General features: G+C 42.2%; 1 protein-coding gene across 3 annotated transcripts in view; it reads right to left on the minus strand.

Moving 5' to 3' along the window:
• LOC117346763 (hydroxymethylglutaryl-CoA synthase, cytoplasmic-like) overlaps nt 1-16624 on the minus strand; it is an 83507-nt gene that overhangs the window by 43781 nt on the left and 23102 nt on the right. The gene's annotated exons all lie outside the window — the stretch shown is intronic.

Raw genomic sequence — 16624 nt, forward strand, 5'->3', positions numbered from 1 at the left:
TTCCATAATATCCCAGTCCAGCCCTGCTGTAAAAGCTTGTTTAGCTTTGTAGATTTTTGTTTTCTGGTAGGCTCACATTTATTCTGTTTATTCTTGAAGCCTCTTTTCGCCTGTGCAGCTGCTTCGCCTGAGGACAGCCATGTGGCTTCTGCTGTTTTTTCTCATTGTATTAATATTCTAATGTTACAGGTCATTGCATAAAGATCTGTAACTTGTATAAAAAATGCATTTAAAATAGCCAATAGTTTTAAAAACATATTTCATCTCTTTTCCTGGCATTTGTTGCATAGTGTTAATTGCATCCATTCCGGATTGCATTCTCATGCAGCATGAATATTACTTTGTGTAAGCTAAAACCAGAGACATTTGATACAAAAGTGTGTGTTTTAAAGATCAGTCCACTAGTTCACTACCTCTGATTTTGGGTTTCTTGCAAAATAACGGATCCCCCCTTCTTTTGACATTTTTCTGGTCAGTGATCAGAAGTACAGAGCAATGTGGCTGTGTGTGCGTGTATGGAAGACTCCCAGTGCTGAAATAATCATGCATGCTGTTGAAAATAAGTATAAATTGGGACAGAACCAATCTATCTAACAATGCCCTATTCTCCAACTTTATACACAGAAAAACAACTGCTTTCCCTTCCCCCCCTTTAACAAGCCAATCAACTCCAATAATTGGCAATTAATAAGTAATTGGCTCTAATCAGAATTTACCCACCCAACTTTCTAAGAGTATTCTATGAAGTGTTACACATAAATTCTAGTGCACGGATCGCAAAAGGGGAATGGCCAGGGAAGGAGCATAGGTGCTTAGTGGGCATTCCTACAAGTTAGGCGCACTGTTATAGAATACGTCCAATCTGCACACAACTTAGCTGTGTGTATTTAGGCCTGGTTGTTATTGGCTTAAATGTCTGTGCCTAAATGTTAGTCACGCAGATGGGCGCTAAGCATGATTGTATAAACCTTACCTAACTCCAGAGGCGTTTTATAGAATCACGCTAAGCGCCATTCTTTGCTGCACTGATTTGTTAGGCATATTATATGGTATATTCAAATAATTCTAATAATGATTCATTAACTGTTAACTATCATAACAAATATATTATACTAGTGTTTAAGCCCATTTACATTAACAGGTGCTAAAATAGATTAGTCTGATCCAGTATGGCTATTCTTCTTATGTCTTACCCCCATATTCAGGCTCCCATTTCCCCTTTTACCTTCCCTATTTCCACCTTTTTTCACCAACTTAAAAATCTATCCCCTTTCTCTGTCCTTCACTCCATAGAACTCCCTCTCCTTTCCCCATCAACCTTTGCTTCTGCATCTTCACTTATTCTTCCAGCTCCTATCTTCAGCCCCTTTCTCTCATATGCCCCCTTTTCAGCCCCCTGCTTCAGTCCCAGTCCTTTTTTCTCACATGTCCCCTTTTGTAGCCCCCTTCTCCCACCTCCCCCTTTTTTCATCCCCAGATCCCTTCTCTCAAACATTCCCTTTTTATAGCCCCCAGCCCTAACTCCCTTCTCATACCTGCTCTTCTAGCCCTCAGTTCTAGCCCTATCACACCTGTCTTTCTTTTCAGCCCCCAAATCCAAGTTTTAAGTTTAATATAAATTTGATTGATTGCTTATTCAAAATTCTAAGCAGTGTACACATCAATAAAATTACAGATTTTTAGGGGACAATAAAACAAATGACAAAAAATAAATCTTATAAGACATTTTAAAGACTAACCTTACAAATTAAAACAAAAGGAAAAAAGGGGAAGAGAAATACAAGTTGTTGATAGTAAATAAGACACTTATGGGAAAAACAATGAGAAAGGAGAGAGATCCCTGTACTTCAGAGAAGTTATAAAGAGGAATTGAAATAAGGCTCCTAATCAGGCTTTCTAATTATCAAATGCTTGCTTGAAGAGAAAGCTTTTTAATTTGCTCTTAAATCAGTCCAAATTGCATTCTTCCCTTAAATAGATAGGGTGTACTGATAGATAGGACCCTGAAACCGTTGGCGCAATGCGCGGCGGCGGCAAAGAAAGCAAATAGAATGTTAGGCATGATAAAGAAAGGAATCACGAGTAGATCAGAGAAAGTTATAATGCCGCTTTATAGAGCAATGGTCAGACCACACTTGGAATACTGTGTCCAACTTTGGTCTCCCAACCTAAAGAAGGATATAAAACTGCTGGAGAGGGTGCAGAGACGAGCAACAAAACTAATAAAAGGTTTGGAGAACTTGGATTACAAAAAACGACTTAGGAAACTGGGACTGCTCTCCCTTGAGAAAAGGAGACTGTGAGGGGATATGATCGAGACTTTCAAAATACTGAAAGGAATCAACAAAATAGAGCAGGAAAAAAAGTTATTTACGATGTCCAATGTGACTCAGACAAGAGGTCATGGACTGAAGATGAGGGGGACAAGTCCAGGACAAATATCAGGAAGTTCTGCTTCACGCAGCGAGTGGTGGACACCTGGAATGCTCTCCCAGAGGAGGTTATTGCAGAATCTACCGTTCTAGGATTTAAAGGCAAGCTAGATGCACATCTCCTTGCAAGGCGCATAGATGGATACGAGTGACTATGGTTACACCAGGGTACACCTGGCTGGGCCACCGCGTGTGCAGATCACCGGACTTGATGGACCTAAGGTCTGATCCGGAGATGGCAGTTCTTATGTTCTTATGTTTGAGGGGCTGTGACAGAAAAAAATGAATTGCCGCCATGTATTAATAATTTTAAGTGAGGGAATTATTAGTAAATGTTGATCATTTGACCTCAATAATCTAGTTGAGGTGTAGGGAATCAGTAATTTATGAATAAAAACAGGAATTTTGTATAGCAAAGATTTGAAAGTACGCAGACTTAGTTTGTACATTATACGGTGAGCTACTGGAAGCCAATGTGCTTTCTTAAGGAGAGGTGTCACATGATCGAATTTCTTAGCTTTCATTATAAGTTTAACAGAAGCATTTTGGATAATCTGTAAACGTCTGATTTCATTTTGGGCTATTCCCTTGAATAGAGCATTGTAATAATCAATTTTAGAAATTACCAAGGAATGAATTAATATGTTAAGTGACTTTGGACATAGAAATTTCGAGACTGAACGGATTTGACGAAGTCTGAAAAAAGTTGATTTAACAATACTACTAATGTGATCCTGATAGGTTAATTTATAATCAAAGATAATCCCTAGGATCTTAATGCTACTTATCGACTGTAAAGTGGTACCCTTGATGGTGATTGGAAAAATGAGCTTAGAACCATCTTTCCAGGGAAAAAGCATAACATTAGATTTATTAATATTAAAAATTAATCTGTTAGCATCAAGTCACTGGTGAATCTGTTCAAATTTCTTATTGATTGCTATTGCTTCAAGAGGGTTATTGGAATCTAGCGGATGTAAAAGCTAAATATCATCTGCGTAAGCGAATACATTAAAACCAATGGATTGGCAGAGAGTCATCAAGGGTGCAAGAAAAATATTGAACAAAAGTGGTGAAAGAATGGATCCTTGTGGAATACCATGTGTTGGCGAAAAATTATCGGAAGTTGTATTATTAAAGGACACAATCGAGGAGCGGTTTGCAAAGTAAGATTTAAACCACAAGAGAACCTGATCCGTGATGCCAACCAGACCCTTCTCTCACAACTCACCTTTTGCAGTCCTAAGCTCCCACCCTCTTCTCCGAATTGTCTTCTTTTAACAGCCTCCTACACCAGGTCTCTTTTCCCAAGAACCCCCCTTTAAAGCCTCCTTTCCTCACATGTCCCCTTTTTTCAGCCCCAGCTCCAAACCCCGTTTTAGATCCCCCAGCCCCCTTCTCCCACCTTTTCCTTTTCAGCCTCCAACCTCAGCCCCCTTTTCTCACATGTCCCTTTTGCAGCCTCCTTCTCACACATATCCCCTTTTCTACTCCCAGCCCCCTTCTCTTACACATCCCCATTGTCAGCTCCCAGCACCTTTCTCTAACATGATCCCTTTTTACAATACCGACCCAGCTCCAGCCCCCTTCTCCTACCTACCTTTTTTTTCCAACCCCTAGTTCCCTTCTCCTATTTTCTCATTTTGCCTCTGAAGTGTAGCTTGGACCCTGGTCCAATGAAATCAGTTCGCATTCGCTCAGGAATACCGACAGCATATCGAGTGCTGAGATGCTTCACTTCTCAGCAGTTCTATTGTACTGCACATGCGTTTTAATGTGGCATAGAGGCACGGAGTTTCAATCGTAGTGCACATGCACTAACTAAGGTATTATTATTCTACATGTAATGTGAAGTGCTCAGACCCAATACCCAGTGCCAAGTGTTACATAAACACAGTAAGGGTTGCTGAAGGGACCGTTACGGCACCCACTGTCCCAGCCGCCTACGATTAAAGATATTTAGTAATAATAAATACTCAGTATAAATAAATATAACTCATTTTAATATCCATGGCGGCAATAGATTTCCATTGGCTTGTCTTACTGCTTAATAATGTGATAGTGACTGTTGAAGCTGATCTTATTACTAAATATCTTCAATTGTAGTGGGTGCCGTGATGGTCCCCTCGGCAACCCTTGCTGTGTTTATGTAACACTTGGCACTGGGTATTGGGTCTCAGTACTTCACATTACATATATATATTTGTTATGATAGTTAACAGTTAATGAATCTGTGATTATTTGATTATATTGTATATTATCCCAGAATGTAATAACGAGTTCCCCAGATACTGATTTTTTGGCATGTTATACAGAATATGGCCCTTAGTGTGCAGAAAAGACCTGTGTTTGGACATGCTAAGCCATTTACTAGTGCAGCTTAGTAAAACAGCCTCTTAGAAAATGACTTGTCTTATGAATTTAGTATAAGCGTTAGGATTACTGGCATTATTAATCATGGACTGAAGAACAAGAATCTTTTATGTACATAGAGAATTGCCATGGCCAGTTCATGCAAAATATTCCGAATCTTATACTTGTAACATTAACAGACATCTCTTGTACAGCTATTGCTGGGAGTTTCATGTGAACCGTTCTGAGCTCCCTTGGGAGAACGGTACAGAAAATCTAATAAATAAATATATAAGGTTCAATATTTGCAAACAGATATTTTTATTTTATTATTCAAAAGGCTAAAAAGGGTCGCTGAAATGTTCTCAGCACAACCGATAAAGTTAGGGCAGTCTCCATCAAGGGCTATACATTTAGAGGGGCATAATCAAAAGAAATGTCTAAGTCCATTTTGGTCCAACTCACAAGTCGTCCAAATTCAGATACAGGAAAAGGTCCATTTTCAAAAAATAGGTCCAGCATTTAAAAAAATTTTTTTTTTTTTAAATCATCCAACTGTACATCCAGCCGTCTGATCATCCAGACCACTAAGTCATCCATCTTTATATCCCATTTTCAACCAAAAATTTGTCCAACTCAAAAACGCTTAGAAAAATACCTTTTGGGCATGGAGGGGGCCAAAAAAGTAAGGGACTGGATACCCAGACATGGCAACAGAGTAGTGGGGCACCTTACAGGGCACTGCTGTGAACTTCACAAAAAGGGTGCTGCATAAACATCTCACAACAGCTCCCTTATAGGTCATGGTGAGCCCCCCAAAACACCCCCAGAATCTACTAGACCCACCTATCTATACCCCAATAGCCCTTATGGTTGCAGGAGCCACTTATATGGCAGTACAAAAGGGTTTGGGGTTTTTTTGGGGGGTGCACATGTTTCTCCATGAATGCAGTGATTAGAGTGACTTATGGGCCTGAGTCCTCCTCTCTATGGTTCACTAACCCACCCCAAGATCACGTAAGCTACCTCTGTGCAACTCTACTAGGCTTTCCTACGCCAGGCTGCCAGGTGATGATGTTCTGGAGGCAGATATGTAAAGTTGTTATTACGTTTTTTTATGGGGGGGGGTGTCAGTGATCACTGGGGCTATGAGTGTGTGTCTGTATGTATGGGTCTGTACTTTGTGTCTGCAGTGCTTATCTGGTCACTTTGGATACCTTTTGTAGACTTAGACCTGGTTTTAGATGGCCTAAGTCACAACGTCCAAGTTCCGTCTAGGCAGTGTTGTTAAACCTTCGGTTATACATGCAGTACAACTAAGTCTAGGACGGCCCATGTCCCGCCCAAATACCACCCTCACCACTCCTCCTAAAACACCCCTTTTAGCTCTGGTCATTCAGCAGCACTGTGAAGGCCTAAGTTGTTTTTAAATACGTCTAAAACCCTATTCGATTATCGGCACTTGGATGACTTTTGTTACTGATCGTCCAAGTGCCGATTTAGGCCAGTTTTTAGACGTTTTTCTATTTCGATTATGAACCCCTTAGTCTAGCAATTTTCCACATTTTCATTCCATATTTTTCTAATGGAACAAAAAAAGGGAAAATCATTGGACTATGTATATAGTAGTGCTGCCCGATTCAGGCAAAACTGGAAGTTACATCAGAAGCAAGGACTCCGGTGGCAGAGAGAAAGCCCGAACGGGTCTCTGGTGCAGATCGGGACAGCAAGGCTCTCTCCTTCCCAGCAGCAAGGCCCTCTCCTCTCCTCCCTGGCCAGGCAAAAGCGGCGGTAGCAAGGGGGCCAACGAATTGATAAGTCTGATTTTGTTCAATAACAAACTGATTCGAATCGATTCACCCAAAGTGAATCGGAGAATCGATTCGAATCGCGAATCAGGCAGCACTAGTATATAGCCCTCGATGGAGACTGCCCCAGATTTGTTGGTTGGGCTGAGAACTCTTCAGCAGCCCCTCATAGAAAGGAAAGCAGATTGATTCTTTATTTTTAGAAGTCAGTTTATTTAGCAATGCTGTGACTCATGCCAGTAACAGAACATTCCCTGGTGCCGTACAACAAATTCTTAGCAGCTAAGTGCTTCTACCACCCCCAGACTGCTGCAGCCTTGGAATTAATGGTTACTATAGCAAATGAGCAAAGAGAAAGCTTTCTGTTGGTTTCCAGAAGGAATGGCTTCCAGGAAGGTCAGTTTCAGCTGCTTATGATGGATACATGAAGGAAAGTCAGTAAATATGATGAATTTAATTATAGCATCTAAATAGTAAAAAAAAAAAAAATCACATTATTTATTGACTTCTGCTGCCTATCTATTCAGATGTTTACACCTTAAACTTAGTAAAAGTAGAAAAAACTTCCATAAACCAGTGTTTTTCAATCCTCTCCTGCAGGTACACCTAGCAAGTCAGGTTTTCAGGATTACCACAATTAATCTATACATACTGGAGACCCAAATTTATCTTGTGCATGTTCATTGTGGTAATCCTGAAAACTGGGCTAGGTGTACCTCCAAGAGATTGTTGATATACGTATGAGGAAAGACTAAAAAAGTTAGGGCTCTTTAGCTTGGAAAAGATACAGCTGAGGTGAGGTATGATTGAAGTCAACAAAATCCTGAGTGGAGTAGAACAGGTACAAGTGGAACGATTTTTCACTCCGTCAGTAATTACAAGGACCAAGGGACACTCAATGAAGTTACAGGGAAATGCTTTTAAAACCAATATCAGGTCCCCAGCTCCAAGGCAGGGTCTACATAACTCCTGCCACCGCACAACCTTTCTCTCTAGCTCCCAACTCCCTCACCTACCTCCTCCCTGGCCACTGCATCGAGTCTTTGGGCAGCTGTCAACGACAACAATGTGAGCCTGCTGCCACAGGCCTTTCCTGGAAGCCGCTTCTCTGTAAGGACTTCCTGTTCCTGTGTAGGCGGAACCTTCAGAAAGGCAGCTTTCAGGGCAGTCCGGTGGCAGCAGGCTCACCTTGTTGCCACTGACAGCTGCCCAAATATTCCAATTACAGTGACCGGGGAGGAGGTAGGTGGGGGAGTCGGGAGAGTTGACTCCTCCATTTAAAAAAAAAAAAAAAAAAGCTTCCGGACACCCAGACAGTCCTCTAAAAAGAGGACATGTCCAGGTTTTCCTAGACATATGGTAACTTTAGTGCCAACTTTGTTGTTGAATATTGGCAAGTGTCCACTGAATGGGATTAAGCAGGCAGGAACCTCTTCTGATCACTTAAATCACTTTGAATATTGATCCTTTATTTATGACAATTTAAAACAAATATTTATATTCAACAAGTCACATCATATTAAAGAGATCCATACATTTCCATTTAGAGAAATTAGTTTTAAACATTTCTATCCTATAGCAGTAACTAAATCACAAAAACATTCTAAACAAAGTACAAATTTAAGTTCACTAGCACATATAACAACAATCTCACTATTTCCTTCCAGTCTGATCTCCCAGTGGGTTCTCATCTGGGAAGTCTCTGGTTCAAAAATCCAGAAAGGTTGCAACATGAAAAGGGAAGAAACATGACCCTTACTGTAATGCAACAAAAGTAGTCAATGGACTCCATCCATCATTAAAGGACTTACTAGTCCCGAAACGTTCCGCCATCATTCTTTCATACTTATATGTGTAAGGGTAAGGGTCATGTTTCTTCCCTTTTCATTAGATTTCTATACACATTCAGGGAGGGTGGGTGGGTGGGGGGAGAGAAATGTACGTTGAGGAGTTAAATTATTTAATTATAATATTGAAATCACATCATATGTATTATTGTATTAATAATTAAGATGAGGATGGGAGTAAATGATTGTTTAATGTAATAATTGTATAGTTATTAGTGCGTTTTATGCAGTATTTATGATTTACCAATTGTATTGCACTATCAAAGTTTGAAATTCAATAAAGATTTAAACAAACAACAACAAAAAAAAAAAACCCAGAAAGGTAGCAACATTATATTCCTTTCCTCATCCATTCTTCCTTCTGTTCCAAAACCTTTATCTTAAGCTTCACCGGTCTGCACCTCCAGATCTGCAGAATGCTTTAGAAAAACATTTCACAGCTGCTTATACACTTCCGCCTTAACGCTCCCCCTCTCCACATTAGAAAACAGATCAAACACTCTTCTTTGCAACAGATCAAATCCTTAACTCTCCCCTCCCCCCCTCAACACTTCCCACCTTCCTTTACTTTTTCCCCCTCCTCCCCCCCTTCCAAGATCCCTGCTCCCCCCTCTCATAAAAAATGCTTTGTTCCCCCTTCTCACAAATTCAATTGTATTCTCTTACAGTACATACCGTATGTGCTCTGTATTTGCCCTTCCTTTACCTAAATTGTCAATGTTAACTAGTTTGACCCTTCGATTGCCTTGTTATGTTCTCCTTTTTTCAATCGCACTGTATGTAATTCATCTATTTGTTGTGAACCGCCTAGAACTCCCTGGGTATGGCGGTATACAAAAATAAAATTATCATTATTATTATTATTACAGTATCCACTCTACTTTTCCTCAAGTTTTCTACATGTGCAACTAAAAAGCCCACCGTTTCTCTCATCAGTGCTATCCAGCTCTTTATGAGTCCGTATGTCAAGCTCCGTCTCTGGTAGTATTCAAATCTAGGCTAAAAGCCCACTTTTTCAAGGCTGTTTTTAACTCCTAACTCGTCCGTACCAATGTCCGATACATCATTACTTCTGTAGAAATTTCCTAACCCCTATTTGTTCTGTGTATCTGTTTTAATTAGATTGTAAGCTCTATTGAGCAGGGATTGTCATTTAATGTACAGTGCTGCGTATGTCTAGCAGTGCTGTAGAAATGATAAGCAGTAGTAATACTAGTAGTGAAATAACTTTTTTCTTCATTGGCAGAACTATTTGTATGAATTTACAATTAGGGCCATTTTAAATTTTTCTCATGTAGGAGTCCCTTTTCTCCCAGCAACATCATGGCATAGTCCCTCTCCATGTCTTGCCCTAGTTTTTCTGTGATATCCAATGCCCCAGTCCACAGCTCTGCCAGCTTTGGACAGGTAAGGAAAGAATGCACCCACATACCCTCAGAAATTTTACATTTTACACACAAATTGTATTAAATAGGTGCATTTTTCTACTTTTCACAAAGGTATCCTGCTAAAAAGTTATTCCCTGTTTGTCTATTGGAAACTTGCTTAATGTATACTAACATAAGTGGTATCTGAAGCAACAAAGAATAAAGGACCCTTTATACTAAACCACGCTAAAGCATTTTGCATTCATTTGCCTGTCAGCATGTGCTAATTGTGTCCTATTTTTCATTTTCCTTTTTTGGGAAGGGGTTGTGGAAGCATTATCCAGGTAGCCAGTTCACAGCATGTGCTAACTGGATAATACTTACAATACAGAGCATTCAGTGCCTCCTAAATAGGAGTTAATATTTCTTGCAGCTCTCATGTGCTAATGATAAAAATTAGCACAGGACTTACAAAAATAAAAAAGCCCTATTTTAGGACTTAGTGAAAGGGGAAGCCCATGTCACAATGCACTAAACCTATTTCTTAGCACATCTTAGTAAAAGGGCCTGCAAGGGACTTGCCCCGAATTCTGACAATACTATAAATTGCCTTTGGAAAGGTGGAATAAAATGCAAAAAAAAAAAACCCCAACTATTTATTATTACAAGTAGCAACAATAGGATTTGAACCCAGGTCTTATTGTTCCTATCCCATTACTCTCACACCAAGTTACATCCGTTCCCAAATCTTAGGGCTTATTTTTGCTATACGAACATAAGAACATAAGCAATGCCTCTGCTGGGTCAGACCAGCGGTCCATCATGCCCAGCAGTCCGCTCACGCAGCAGCCCATCAGGCCCAGGACCTATATGGTAATCCTCTATCTATACCGTTCTATCCCCTTTTCTTTCAGGAAATTATCTAATCCCTTCTTGAACCCCAATACCATACTCTGTCCTATCACACCCTCCAGAAGCGCATTCCAGGTGTCCATCACCCTTTGGGTGAAGAAGAACTTCCTAGCATTGGTTCTGAATTCCTCCCCTCTTAATTTTTCCAAATGCCCTCTTGTTCTTGTAGTTTTTGAAAGTTTGAAGAATCTGTCCCTCTCCACTTTCTATATGCCAAACCTTTTGCATGTGAGATAACCGATGCACTGTTGAAGCCTCATTGTATGTTAAACATCTGCCCTTCTCCAGTGGTGATAGCACGGCACTACTGAAGCCTCACTATGAGATAAACAAGAGAGCTGCCTCAGCCCTAACTAAGTAGACTAGAATATATTCTGAGAAGCAAAGTATTGCCAGAAGAACTCTTACTGCTAAAAGTGGCCCCTGTGCCTCTCTAAGGAACTGCCATCTTAGGACCCTGGTCTTTGCTTTCCCTTTCCAGCAGTTGCTGTTGGACTCACCTTCTCGCTGTGGATGGGATGATCATGCTAAGATGATTCTTCCATCCCTTGCTGTCTAATTTCCCAAGCATGTGATTCAGCTGCAAACAGCGTGAGGTTCTGGTGAAAATTGGAAACATTTCTAACAAGTTCTATTTTTCCAAGTCACAAAAATAGTTTTGAATCCTTTTCTCTGCTGTGGTATTTATACTAATACTGACTCCCTTCTTCTACCTCCCCTTGTCAATGTCTTATCACTCTTTTTGAGCGTTATCTATAATTAAGCTAAAGGTCATGGCTTATTGCCCAATTTAGCAAATGATCTACTGTGGCCCTCTCCTCCATACCTTTCTAGTTCTCCCCCACCCATAACAACAAGCAATGTGGAATGACTGGTTTGAATAAACCATTATGTTTTCTGTATGACTTGAGAAACAAAACAGACTTCAGATCCTCTGATCCTGCTTTATCCTAGAAATTGGAGCCCGACTTCTTCCTGAGCATCTGAATCCTTATTAATTTCCTTCCTCCGCCCTTTCCTGCACAGAAGCAGTCAGTGTACACACTTGTGCTGGAAACATCTAAATTAGGGGTGTCCAACCTTTTGGCTTCCCTGGGCCGCTATAAATTGCTATAAAATGTTTCTGGGGCCGCGCAAACCCTGCATCAAGACAGAGGAGGGAGCCAGCAAGACGGTAAACACCCGGGGGGGCAGCAGAGAAAAACACTGCATCGCCCTCGACCGGGGCCGCACAAAATACTTTCACGGGGACACCCCTGATCTAAGTACTCTTTAAGACAGAGGTTCTTCACCCAGTACAGGACCCTGGACAACAGTTACTACTACGACTATTTAATAATTTCTAAAGTGCTGAACATGTGCATTTAACATGTAATAGAAGGTCCCTGCTCAGAAGAGTTTACAATCTAATGTAGACAGACAAACGTAACATATAGGGGTTGGGGAGTCCAGAAAACTTTCAGGATATCTACAATGAATATGCATGAGAGCAGTTTGTATGTAGTGCTCGCATTGTAGGCATATCTATCTAATTAATATTTATTGTGGATATTCTGAAAAGCAGACTGACTGGATGTGTCCTGAGAGCTGGACTGAGAACTACTGCCTTAAGGAATGTGGCAGTCCTGAGTATGTGAGGTGCAGGGACATTTGTCAAATGTTCTAGCCCTGATAAGCTACACAGGAAAATGCAGCACCAGATTTATACTCCCAGCTGCCCTAGGATGTAGGGCTGGCAAGACATAGTAAGCCAGGTAAGCATATAGCAGGAGGGTACTAATGTTTGAGAGAGACACCACGCTTACCTGACTTACTGCAGGGCCAGGGCCATACTCCAGCGCTGCACGTCCCATCTATTCTAACAGACTAGTCATGACAATAGGTTGCAGTAGACAATAACAGAGCTTATTCTAGAGACCAGACTGGCCATAGAGAAGAAATATATTGAGGAGGCAGTTTTTAATGGCCCGACTGGCGGAATTGGAAGGTCTTTACTGCTCTGCGGAAGGTCATTAGTGAGTCTAGCAACTTGATCTGTGTGGGTAGTCGGTTCCATAGCTGAGGTAGGAAATGGCTGTAGGATCTTTTGTATGCCATACTCATTTAGAGGGATCTCCCTGCGGGAATGCTGAGTCTTTGTTCTGCTTTGGAGCGGAGTGGGCAGTTAGGGGTGCATAGACATAGCTTGGATGCTATGTAGGCTGGGTTTTTTTGGTAGAATCTCTTGTGTGTCATGACCAGGGCTTTGAAGATGCATCACTTTTTGACTGGTAACCAGTGAGCTACATAGAGTGCTGGAGTAATGGGGTCATGGTAGCTGAGGTTCTATAGGAGTCGAATAGCTGAGTTCGGGACTTTTTGGAGGCGTTTTAGATCTCTTGCAGCGATGCCATTGAATAGGGTGTTGCAGTAGTCTAGTCTGGAGAGTACTTAGGCATATAGCAGTTGGGCTAAGTCTGTTTCTGGGAGGTAGGGTTTGATCCTTCACAGTTTATCAAACAAACACGTACTTCCCATGTATACATTTATACCATCTCCTAAGGAAAATATGTGGGTGCATTGTAACCACAATTGCTGTTTAGAAAAACACACAGGTACCTTTGTCATCTTTATAAAATAATCCTACAATAGGCTTCTACTAGGCCTTTGTCTCTAGGTAAGTTGTTATTAAATTATTCTTTGCATATTGTTTAGTGCTTGAAATATATTTGTATAACGCAATGATTTATCAGCTTTATGCCTCCTGGAGTAAATTGGATTCTCCACAGGCTGTAATAGTCTCTATTGGATCAATGCAAAAATATTTCTACAGAGTCACTTTATTCAGATGGAATATGATTTTAATGTCCTGAGAATAAACCAAACGTGTTAATTATAGTTGAGGCATATGTAGGTCTGCATATCTAAACGTAAAGAAGCATGTCATCAGCAAACATGCCAATGCGAAACTCCCTATTGCACACTCTCAGCCCCTCCAATTGAGAATCTTGATGTATCTTCACCACTAGGGGTTCTATGGAAAGGAGAAACAGCAGAGGTGACAAGGTACACCACTGCCTTATTCCCCTACCCAATGTAAAGGAAGCCATTAAGCAGCTAAGAGGAAGGATTAGTGAAGAGTGCTGTGACCCATTCTACAGAGGAACCTGAGATTCCATTAGTGAAACATCCAAAAAAGGTGCTTCTACAAGGCCATATCAAAGGCCCCAACCCATCTAGGCCTGGTGTTTTGGCAAGCATCAATATTTTAATAGCCCTTTGAATTTCTGCACTAGTTATCATTTGGTTTAGGGAATCCATCTGGTCTGCATTCAATTTGGGTAGTGATAAGTTGTAAAAACAAAACACAAAAAAACACAACAAGCTGTATGAGCTTTCTTATCATATTCCTGAGCTGTATTTAGGGTTTTATATAACAACTAGTCGTTAAGCCCGTTACATTAACGGGTGCTAGAATATATGTGTGTCTGTCTGTCTGTGTTTCTTTATCTCTCTCTCCTTGGCTGCTGTCTGTGTCCTTCTGTCTCCCCCCTCCCCCCCAAAGCAGCCCCCTTTCCCTCTCCCTAACTGTCTCTCCATGGCCCTCTTCTGTCTTCCCCACAGAGCAAAGCTGTTTGCCCTAAGCACACCCCTACCCCCAAAAGCAGCCCCCTTTCCTTCTCCCTGTCTCTCCATGGCCCCTTCTGTCTTCCCCCCAGTGCAAAACTGTCTGTCCCCAGCACACCCCTCCCCCAAAGTAGCCCCCTTTCCCTCTCCCTGTCTCTCCATAGTCCCTTCTGTGTTCCACCCAGAGCAAACCTGTCTGTCCCCAGCACACCTCCTCCCCAAAGCAGCCCCCTTTTCCCTCTCCCTATCTCTCCATGGCCCCTTCTATCTCCCCTCAGCACACCCCTCCCCCCAAAGCAGCCCCCTTTCCCTCTCCCTCTGGCCCCCTGTATTGATTCCCCTGCTTACCCTCCCTGCATCCCGGCATCTTCTGGCATGCTCCAGGCCGCGATTGTGGTGGCCGGCCCCAGCGAACCTCACAGGCCGCTCCCCAACCCGGAAGCACGCTCCCTCCCGACGCTATCTCGTGTGTCAGAGGGAACGTGCCACCGAGGCCGGAAAGCGGCCCGCGAGGCCCGCCAAAGCCGGCCACGATCGCAGGCTGCCCAGAAGAGAAGGATCAGCGGCAGAAGTAGCGGTGAGCGAGGGCGGGAGGTGAGGTGAGGTGCTTGCTTCCGGTTGGTGAGGAGCTTGCTTCGGATTGGTGAGTGAGGAGGGGAGTGGCCAGAGTGATCCCTGGCCGCATTTTAAAATGGAACGCTGCCACGGATCAGAAAACACGGCGCCAGGGATCACGATTTTTCAAGAGCACATGCGCGCTCTAGAGTTTTATTATATAGGATATCCAGGATGGGTGGGTGGGTGGGAGGGGGAGGGATATGCCTTTATTTTTTGATTGCAATTTTGTTTGTCTTGATCATTTGTATTACTCTTGATTGTCTTTATACTGTATGAAAGGGTGGGTGGGGAGAAGGGATATGTATTTATTATATCATTTGATGGAATTAAGTGCTGTTTATTTTGTACATTGTTTGATAATATGTTGCACTTGATGTTAGTTTTTAAAATGAATAAAGATATGGATAAAGAAACCCCCCAATATATTTATCAGCTATGTCCTGATGTTGTGTATATATTTTACCTGTTTTGTCTTTAATACTAGTGATGACGTTTAGTTTTTGCTGGTTTTACTAACCCCCTCCTTTACAAAGCTGCACTTGTGTTTTTAGTGTGGGCCGCTGCAGTAACAGCTCCGATTTTCATAGAATTTCTATGAGCATCTGAGCTGTTACTGCCACAACTGGCACGAAAAATGCTCGCGCGGCTTTATAAAGGAGGGTATAAATTAGCGACTAGTTTTCTTGTTTTGTTTCCCCCCAAGTGTAAAGCCTCAATTTATGGCTGTAAATATTTCTCTCAGCTCTCTCATTGAACACATGTTGTGTTTTAACCGGTCCCATTTTGTCTTTCAGTTGTGAGACATGGAGTGCCCTGAGGTTTTGTAATTCCTTAAATAGGGCAAGCAATTCCCCTTCCCGCTTAAAAGGATTATAAGGGGTAAGAAGATTATGAATAAACTAGTCTTATAGCCCGTTACATTAACGGGTGCTAGAATATATTTGTTTGTGTTTGTCTTTATTTCTTTTTTTCTCTCCTTAGCCGCTTTCTGTATGTCTGTCTTTCTTTTTTTTTTTTTCCCTTGGCTGTCCACCACCACCCCTTGCCTGCTCCCTCTGTCCATTCTCCCTTCCTTTTACCTCCCCTGTGTCCTCCACCACCCCATCACTGCTCACCTTATCCAGCAGCAGTCCCTTCTCCCTTTGTTTTACCTCCCCCCTGTCCATCATCACCTCCTTCCTGCTCCCCCTGTCCAGCAGTAGGCCTCACTTCATTTTTCTGCCCCCCCCCCGTCCATCAGCACCTCTTCCCCTGTCCATCAACCCCTTTTTCCTGCTCCCCCTGTCCAGCAGTATGCCTCCCTTCCTTTTTGTGCCCCCCTGTCCATCAGCACCTCTTCCCCTGTCCATCAACCCCTTTTTCCTGCTCCCCCTGTCCAGCAGTATGCCTCCCTTCCTTTTTCTGCCCCCCCCTGTCCATCAGCACCTCTTCCCCTGTCCATCAAGCCCTTTTTCCTGCTCACCCTGTCCAGCAGTATGCCTCCCTTCCTTTTTCTGCCCCTCCATTTCCCTGTGCTGCAACATTTCCCTCCCACCCCACTTCCCTGTGCAGCATTTTCCTCCCCCTCCCCATACCTTCCTCCTTACCTCCATCATGCCCTACCATTCTCTCCCACTCTGCTCCCTTTCCTCCTTGAACTTCATCAGGCAGCAGCAGCAGCATTTACAATTAATTGCTGTTGC

Source organism: Geotrypetes seraphini, chromosome 12 (genome assembly GCF_902459505.1).
Source record: "Geotrypetes seraphini chromosome 12, aGeoSer1.1, whole genome shotgun sequence".
NCBI classification, from domain to species: domain Eukaryota; kingdom Metazoa; phylum Chordata; class Amphibia; order Gymnophiona; family Dermophiidae; genus Geotrypetes; species Geotrypetes seraphini.